Here is a 9,573-nt window from a genome sequence, read left to right as displayed (position 1 = left end):
GATGAATATATAGATACATGAGTTTAAACAACTTTTTGTTAAAAAAAAAAAAGTTTTTGTTTGAAAAAGTGAATGTTTTTAGGCCTGTGTTATACATGGATGGATGGAGTGATGGAGTGATGGAGTGATGGATGGATGGATGGATAGATAGATGGATAGATGGATAGATGGATAGATGAGTTTGATCGACTGTTTGTTCATATTTTTTTATTGTTTTGTGTTAAATATTGAAAGTAGTCTTTGGACTAATGGTTAGTTTGGGTTTAGGGTTAGTTTGGGGCTATGGTTAGGTTAGGGTTAAAATGGCATATAGGTAGGGAGGTAAAAACGACTTTCACCCTCATTAGTAACCACCCTCATTTGCATAAAGGGCATCTGATTGGCCGAATCTTAACTGTCCATATATCTGCAACGGTGTGTTTTATCTGTACGAAACTTGGTTTATATAGTAATTGATGTATGGCTAGTCGACTGGTGGTGGTTTGGTGCGCCTCTAGCGCCACCAGGTGTGTAGACACGGTACTGCACTTTATTTTTTAGATTTGTTTTTTTTTAACAGGGGTCTATTTTATAAATTGCTGTTGTATCTAGGGTTATTTTATATAGGGGTGGTCTATCCTGGTATATTTTGGGTAGGGTCTGTGTAGGTCCCGCCAGTGGTCAGTGTTTTTTGGTTTTGTTTTCTGTTTTTTTGTGCAGGTGGTGGGTAGGTTTAGCTGGTTAGGTGAGGTAGCGTGCCAGGCCTTTGGCCTTTGACCCTGCATCCATGCAGACGCCCTGACGCAAACTGAACTTGAGTTTTCCCCCAGCTGTTCACCTGTCAATGCAAAATGGTTGCATTTGCCGTGCATATCAGCACGAGTGCTGAAACAGCACCAATGCTGACAGGTAAGTGTCTATTTCTATAGATAGATTGATGGATGGAGTGATGGATGGATGGATGGATGGATGGATGGATGGATGGATGGATGGATGGATGGATGGATGGATGGATAGATAGGTACATGAGTTGAAACAACTTTTTGTTAAAAAAAATGTTTTTGTTAAAAAAAATGTTTTTGTTTGAAAAAGTGAATGTTTTTTAGGCCTGTGTTACATTGATGGATGGAGTGATGGAGTGATGGATGGATGGATGGATGGATGGATAGATAGATGAATAGATGAATATATAGATACATGAGTTTAAACCACTTTTTGTTAAAAAAAATATGTTTTTGTTTGAAAAAGTGAATGTTTTTAGGCCTGTGTTATACATGGATGGATGGAGTGATGGATGGATGGATGGATGGATGGATAGATAGATAAATAGATAGATAGATGAATAGATGAATATATAGATACATGAGTTTAAACAACTTTTTGTTAAAAAAAAAAAAGTTTTTGTTTGAAAAAGTGAATGTTTTTAGGCCTGTGTTATACATGGATGGATGGAGTGATGGAGTGATGGAGTGATGGATGGATGGATGGATAGATAGATGGATAGATGGATAGATGGATAGATGAGTTTGATCGACTGTTTGTTCATATTTTTTTATTGTTTTGTGTTAAATATTGAAAGTAGTCTTTGGACTAATGGTTAGTTTGGGTTTAGGGTTAGTTTGGGGCTATGGTTAGGTTAGGGTTAAAATGGCATATAGGTAGGGAGGTAAAAACGACTTTCACCCTCATTAGTAACCACCCTCATTTGCATAAAGGGCATCTGATTGGCCGAATCTTAACTGTCCATATATCTGCAACGGTGTGTTTTATCTGTACGAAACTTGGTTTATATAGTAATTGATGTATGGCTAGTCGACTGGTGGTGGTTTGGTGCGCCTCTAGCGCCACCAGGTGTGTAGACACGGTACTGCACTTTATTTTTTAGATTTGTTTTTTTTTAACAGGGGTCTATTTTATAAATTGCTGTTGTATCTAGGGTTATTTTATATAGGGGTGGTCTATCCTGGTATATTTTGGGTAGGGTCTGTGTAGGTCCCGCCAGTGGTCAGTGTTTTTTGGTTTTGTTTTCTGTTTTTTTGTGCAGGTGGTGGGTAGGTTTAGCTGGTTAGGTGAGGTAGCGTGCCAGGCCTTTGGCCTTTGACCCTGCATCCATGCAGACGCCCTGACGCAAACTGAACTTGAGTTTTCCCCCAGCTGTTCACCTGTCAATGCAAAATGGTTGCATTTGCCGTGCATATCAGCACGAGTGCTGAAACAGCACCAATGCTGACAGGTAAGTGTCTATTTCTATAGATAGATTGATGGATGGAGTGATGGATGGATGGATGGATGGATGGATGGATGGATGGATGGATGGATGGATGGATGGATGGATGGATGGATAGATAGGTACATGAGTTGAAACAACTTTTTGTTAAAAAAAATGTTTTTGTTAAAAAAAATGTTTTTGTTTGAAAAAGTGAATGTTTTTTAGGCCTGTGTTACATTGATGGATGGAGTGATGGAGTGATGGATGGATGGATGGATGGATGGATAGATAGATGAATAGATGAATATATAGATACATGAGTTTAAACCACTTTTTGTTAAAAAAAATATGTTTTTGTTTGAAAAAGTGAATGTTTTTAGGCCTGTGTTATACATGGATGGATGGAGTGATGGATGGATGGATGGATGGATGGATAGATAGATAAATAGATAGATAGATGAATAGATGAATATATAGATACATGAGTTTAAACAACTTTTTGTTAAAAAAAAAAAAGTTTTTGTTTGAAAAAGTGAATGTTTTTAGGCCTGTGTTATACATGGATGGATGGAGTGATGGAGTGATGGAGTGATGGATGGATGGATGGATAGATAGATGGATAGATGGATAGATGGATAGATGAGTTTGATCGACTGTTTGTTCATATTTTTTTATTGTTTTGTGTTAAATATTGAAAGTAGTCTTTGGACTAATGGTTAGTTTGGGTTTAGGGTTAGTTTGGGGCTATGGTTAGGTTAGGGTTAAAATGGCATATAGGTAGGGAGGTAAAAACGACTTTCACCCTCATTAGTAACCACCCTCATTTGCATAAAGGGCATCTGATTGGCCGAATCTTAACTGTCCATATATCTGCAACGGTGTGTTTTATCTGTACGAAACTTGGTTTATATAGTAATTGATGTATGGCTAGTCGACTGGTGGTGGTTTGGTGCGCCTCTAGCGCCACCAGGTGTGTAGACACGGTACTGCACTTTATTTTTTAGATTTGTTTTTTTTTAACAGGGGTCTATTTTATAAATTGCTGTTGTATCTAGGGTTATTTTATATAGGGGTGGTCTATCCTGGTATATTTTGGGTAGGGTCTGTGTAGGTCCCGCCAGTGGTCAGTGTTTTTTGGTTTTGTTTTCTGTTTTTTTGTGCAGGTGGTGGGTAGGTTTAGCTGGTTAGGTGAGGTAGCGTGCCAGGCCTTTGGCCTTTGACCCTGCATCCATGCAGACGCCCTGACGCAAACTGAACTTGAGTTTTCCCCCAGCTGTTCACCTGTCAATGCAAAATGGTTGCATTTGCCGTGCATATCAGCACGAGTGCTGAAACAGCACCAATGCTGACAGGTAAGTGTCTATTTCTATAGATAGATTGATGGATGGAGTGATGGATGGATGGATGGATGGATGGATGGATGGATGGATGGATGGATGGATGGATGGATGGATGGATAGATAGGTACATGAGTTGAAACAACTTTTTGTTAAAAAAAATGTTTTTGTTAAAAAAAATGTTTTTGTTTGAAAAAGTGAATGTTTTTTAGGCCTGTGTTACATTGATGGATGGAGTGATGGAGTGATGGATGGATGGATGGATGGATGGATAGATAGATGAATAGATGAATATATAGATACATGAGTTTAAACCACTTTTTGTTAAAAAAAATATGTTTTTGTTTGAAAAAGTGAATGTTTTTAGGCCTGTGTTATACATGGATGGATGGAGTGATGGATGGATGGATGGATGGATGGATAGATAGATAAATAGATAGATAGATGAATAGATGAATATATAGATACATGAGTTTAAACAACTTTTTGTTAAAAAAAAAAAAGTTTTTGTTTGAAAAAGTGAATGTTTTTAGGCCTGTGTTATACATGGATGGATGGAGTGATGGAGTGATGGAGTGATGGATGGATGGATGGATAGATAGATGGATAGATGGATAGATGGATAGATGAGTTTGATCGACTGTTTGTTCATATTTTTTTATTGTTTTGTGTTAAATATTGAAAGTAGTCTTTGGACTAATGGTTAGTTTGGGTTTAGGGTTAGTTTGGGGCTATGGTTAGGTTAGGGTTAAAATGGCATATAGGTAGGGAGGTAAAAACGACTTTCACCCTCATTAGTAACCACCCTCATTTGCATAAAGGGCATCTGATTGGCCGAATCTTAACTGTCCATATATCTGCAACGGTGTGTTTTATCTGTACGAAACTTGGTTTATATAGTAATTGATGTATGGCTAGTCGACTGGTGGTGGTTTGGTGCGCCTCTAGCGCCACCAGGTGTGTAGACACGGTACTGCACTTTATTTTTTAGATTTGTTTTTTTTTAACAGGGGTCTATTTTATAAATTGCTGTTGTATCTAGGGTTATTTTATATAGGGGTGGTCTATCCTGGTATATTTTGGGTAGGGTCTGTGTAGGTCCCGCCAGTGGTCAGTGTTTTTTGGTTTTGTTTTCTGTTTTTTTGTGCAGGTGGTGGGTAGGTTTAGCTGGTTAGGTGAGGTAGCGTGCCAGGCCTTTGGCCTTTGACCCTGCATCCATGCAGACGCCCTGACGCAAACTGAACTTGAGTTTTCCCCCAGCTGTTCACCTGTCAATGCAAAATGGTTGCATTTGCCGTGCATATCAGCACGAGTGCTGAAACAGCACCAATGCTGACAGGTAAGTGTCTATTTCTATAGATAGATTGATGGATGGAGTGATGGATGGATGGATGGATGGATGGATGGATGGATGGATGGATGGATGGATGGATGGATGGATAGATAGGTACATGAGTTGAAACAACTTTTTGTTAAAAAAAATGTTTTTGTTAAAAAAAATGTTTTTGTTTGAAAAAGTGAATGTTTTTTAGGCCAGTGTTACATTGATGGATGGAGTGATGGAGTGATGGATGGATGGATGGATGGATGGATAGATAGATGAATAGATGAATATATAGATACATGAGTTTAAACCACTTTTTGTTAAAAAAAATATGTTTTTGTTTGAAAAAGTGAATGTTTTTAGGCCTGTGTTATACATGGATGGATGGAGTGATGGATGGATGGATGGATGGATGGATAGATAGATAAATAGATAGATAGATGAATAGATGAATATATAGATACATGAGTTTAAACAACTTTTTGTTAAAAAAAAAAAAGTTTTTGTTTGAAAAAGTGAATGTTTTTAGGCCTGTGTTATACATGGATGGATGGAGTGATGGAGTGATGGAGTGATGGATGGATGGATGGATAGATAGATGGATAGATGGATAGATGGATAGATGAGTTTGATCGACTGTTTGTTCATATTTTTTTATTGTTTTGTGTTAAATATTGAAAGTAGTCTTTGGACTAATGGTTAGTTTGGGTTTAGGGTTAGTTTGGGGCTATGGTTAGGTTAGGGTTAAAATGGCATATAGGTAGGGAGGTAAAAACGACTTTCACCCTCATTAGTAACCACCCTCATTTGCATAAAGGGCATCTGATTGGCCGAATCTTAACTGTCCATATATCTGCAACGGTGTGTTTTATCTGTACGAAACTTGGTTTATATAGTAATTGATGTATGGCTAGTCGACTGGTGGTGGTTTGGTGCGCCTCTAGCGCCACCAGGTGTGTAGACACGGTACTGCACTTTATTTTTTAGATTTGTTTTTTTTTAACAGGGGTCTATTTTATAAATTGCTGTTGTATCTAGGGTTATTTTATATAGGGGTGGTCTATCCTGGTATATTTTGGGTAGGGTCTGTGTAGGTCCCGCCAGTGGTCAGTGTTTTTTGGTTTTGTTTTCTGTTTTTTTGTGCAGGTGGTGGGTAGGTTTAGCTGGTTAGGTGAGGTAGCGTGCCAGGCCTTTGGCCTTTGACCCTGCATCCATGCAGACGCCCTGACGCAAACTGAACTTGAGTTTTCCCCCAGCTGTTCACCTGTCAATGCAAAATGGTTGCATTTGCCGTGCATATCAGCACGAGTGCTGAAACAGCACCAATGCTGACAGGTAAGTGTCTATTTCTATAGATAGATTGATGGATGGAGTGATGGATGGATGGATGGATGGATGGATGGATGGATGGATGGATGGATGGATGGATGGATGGATGGATGGATAGATAGGTACATGAGTTGAAACAACTTTTTGTTAAAAAAAATGTTTTTGTTAAAAAAAATGTTTTTGTTTGAAAAAGTGAATGTTTTTTAGGCCTGTGTTACATTGATGGATGGAGTGATGGAGTGATGGATGGATGGATGGATGGATGGATAGATAGATGAATAGATGAATATATAGATACATGAGTTTAAACCACTTTTTGTTAAAAAAAATATGTTTTTGTTTGAAAAAGTGAATGTTTTTAGGCCTGTGTTATACATGGATGGATGGAGTGATGGATGGATGGATGGATGGATGGATAGATAGATAAATAGATAGATAGATGAATAGATGAATATATAGATACATGAGTTTAAACAACTTTTTGTTAAAAAAAAAAAAGTTTTTGTTTGAAAAAGTGAATGTTTTTAGGCCTGTGTTATACATGGATGGATGGAGTGATGGAGTGATGGAGTGATGGATGGATGGATGGATAGATAGATGGATAGATGGATAGATGGATAGATGAGTTTGATCGACTGTTTGTTCATATTTTTTTATTGTTTTGTGTTAAATATTGAAAGTAGTCTTTGGACTAATGGTTAGTTTGGGTTTAGGGTTAGTTTGGGGCTATGGTTAGGTTAGGGTTAAAATGGCATATAGGTAGGGAGGTAAAAACGACTTTCACCCTCATTAGTAACCACCCTCATTTGCATAAAGGGCATCTGATTGGCCGAATCTTAACTGTCCATATATCTGCAACGGTGTGTTTTATCTGTACGAAACTTGGTTTATATAGTAATTGATGTATGGCTAGTCGACTGGTGGTGGTTTGGTGCGCCTCTAGCGCCACCAGGTGTGTAGACACGGTACTGCACTTTATTTTTTAGATTTGTTTTTTTTTAACAGGGGTCTATTTTATAAATTGCTGTTGTATCTAGGGTTATTTTATATAGGGGTGGTCTATCCTGGTATATTTTGGGTAGGGTCTGTGTAGGTCCCGCCAGTGGTCAGTGTTTTTTGGTTTTGTTTTCTGTTTTTTTGTGCAGGTGGTGGGTAGGTTTAGCTGGTTAGGTGAGGTAGCGTGCCAGGCCTTTGGCCTTTGACCCTGCATCCATGCAGACGCCCTGACGCAAACTGAACTTGAGTTTTCCCCCAGCTGTTCACCTGTCAATGCAAAATGGTTGCATTTGCCGTGCATATCAGCACGAGTGCTGAAACAGCACCAATGCTGACAGGTAAGTGTCTATTTCTATAGATAGATTGATGGATGGAGTGATGGATGGATGGATGGATGGATGGATGGATGGATGGATGGATGGATGGATGGATGGATGGATAGATAGGTACATGAGTTGAAACAACTTTTTGTTAAAAAAAATGTTTTTGTTAAAAAAAATGTTTTTGTTTGAAAAAGTGAATGTTTTTTAGGCCTGTGTTACATTGATGGATGGAGTGATGGAGTGATGGATGGATGGATGGATGGATGGATAGATAGATGAATAGATGAATATATAGATACATGAGTTTAAACCACTTTTTGTTAAAAAAAATATGTTTTTGTTTGAAAAAGTGAATGTTTTTAGGCCTGTGTTATACATGGATGGATGGAGTGATGGATGGATGGATGGATGGATGGATAGATAGATAAATAGATAGATAGATGAATAGATGAATATATAGATACATGAGTTTAAACAACTTTTTGTTAAAAAAAAAAAAGTTTTTGTTTGAAAAAGTGAATGTTTTTAGGCCTGTGTTATACATGGATGGATGGAGTGATGGAGTGATGGAGTGATGGATGGATGGATGGATAGATAGATGGATAGATGGATAGATGGATAGATGAGTTTGATCGACTGTTTGTTCATATTTTTTTATTGTTTTGTGTTAAATATTGAAAGTAGTCTTTGGACTAATGGTTAGTTTGGGTTTAGGGTTAGTTTGGGGCTATGGTTAGGTTAGGGTTAAAATGGCATATAGGTAGGGAGGTAAAAACGACTTTCACCCTCATTAGTAACCACCCTCATTTGCATAAAGGGCATCTGATTGGCCGAATCTTAACTGTCCATATATCTGCAACGGTGTGTTTTATCTGTACGAAACTTGGTTTATATAGTAATTGATGTATGGCTAGTCGACTGGTGGTGGTTTGGTGCGCCTCTAGCGCCACCAGGTGTGTAGACACGGTACTGCACTTTATTTTTTAGATTTGTTTTTTTTTAACAGGGGTCTATTTTATAAATTGCTGTTGTATCTAGGGTTATTTTATATAGGGGTGGTCTATCCTGGTATATTTTGGGTAGGGTCTGTGTAGGTCCCGCCAGTGGTCAGTGTTTTTTGGTTTTGTTTTCTGTTTTTTTGTGCAGGTGGTGGGTAGGTTTAGCTGGTTAGGTGAGGTAGCGTGCCAGGCCTTTGGCCTTTGACCCTGCATCCATGCAGACGCCCTGACGCAAACTGAACTTGAGTTTTCCCCCAGCTGTTCACCTGTCAATGCAAAATGGTTGCATTTGCCGTGCATATCAGCACGAGTGCTGAAACAGCACCAATGCTGACAGGTAAGTGTCTATTTCTATAGATAGATTGATGGATGGAGTGATGGATGGATGGATGGATGGATGGATGGATGGATGGATGGATGGATGGATGGATGGATGGATGGATAGATAGGTACATGAGTTGAAACAACTTTTTGTTAAAAAAAATGTTTTTGTTAAAAAAAATGTTTTTGTTTGAAAAAGTGAATGTTTTTTAGGCCTGTGTTACATTGATGGATGGAGTGATGGAGTGATGGATGGATGGATGGATGGATGGATAGATAGATGAATAGATGAATATATAGATACATGAGTTTAAACCACTTTTTGTTAAAAAAAATATGTTTTTGTTTGAAAAAGTGAATGTTTTTAGGCCTGTGTTATACATGGATGGATGGAGTGATGGATGGATGGATGGATGGATGGATAGATAGATAAATAGATAGATAGATGAATAGATGAATATATAGATACATGAGTTTAAACAACTTTTTGTTAAAAAAAAAAAAGTTTTTGTTTGAAAAAGTGAATGTTTTTAGGCCTGTGTTATACATGGATGGATGGAGTGATGGAGTGATGGAGTGATGGATGGATGGATGGATAGATAGATGGATAGATGGATAGATGGATAGATGAGTTTGATCGACTGTTTGTTCATATTTTTTTATTGTTTTGTGTTAAATATTGAAAGTAGTCTTTGGACTAATGGTTAGTTTGGGTTTAGGGTTAGTTTGGGGCTATGGTTAGGTTAGGGTTAAAATG

The sequence above is a fragment of the Leuciscus leuciscus genome (genome assembly GCF_965113295.1).
Source record: "Leuciscus leuciscus genome assembly, chromosome: 14".
NCBI classification, from domain to species: Eukaryota; Metazoa; Chordata; class Actinopteri; order Cypriniformes; family Leuciscidae; genus Leuciscus; species Leuciscus leuciscus.
This window is presented reverse-complemented; position numbering follows the sequence as displayed.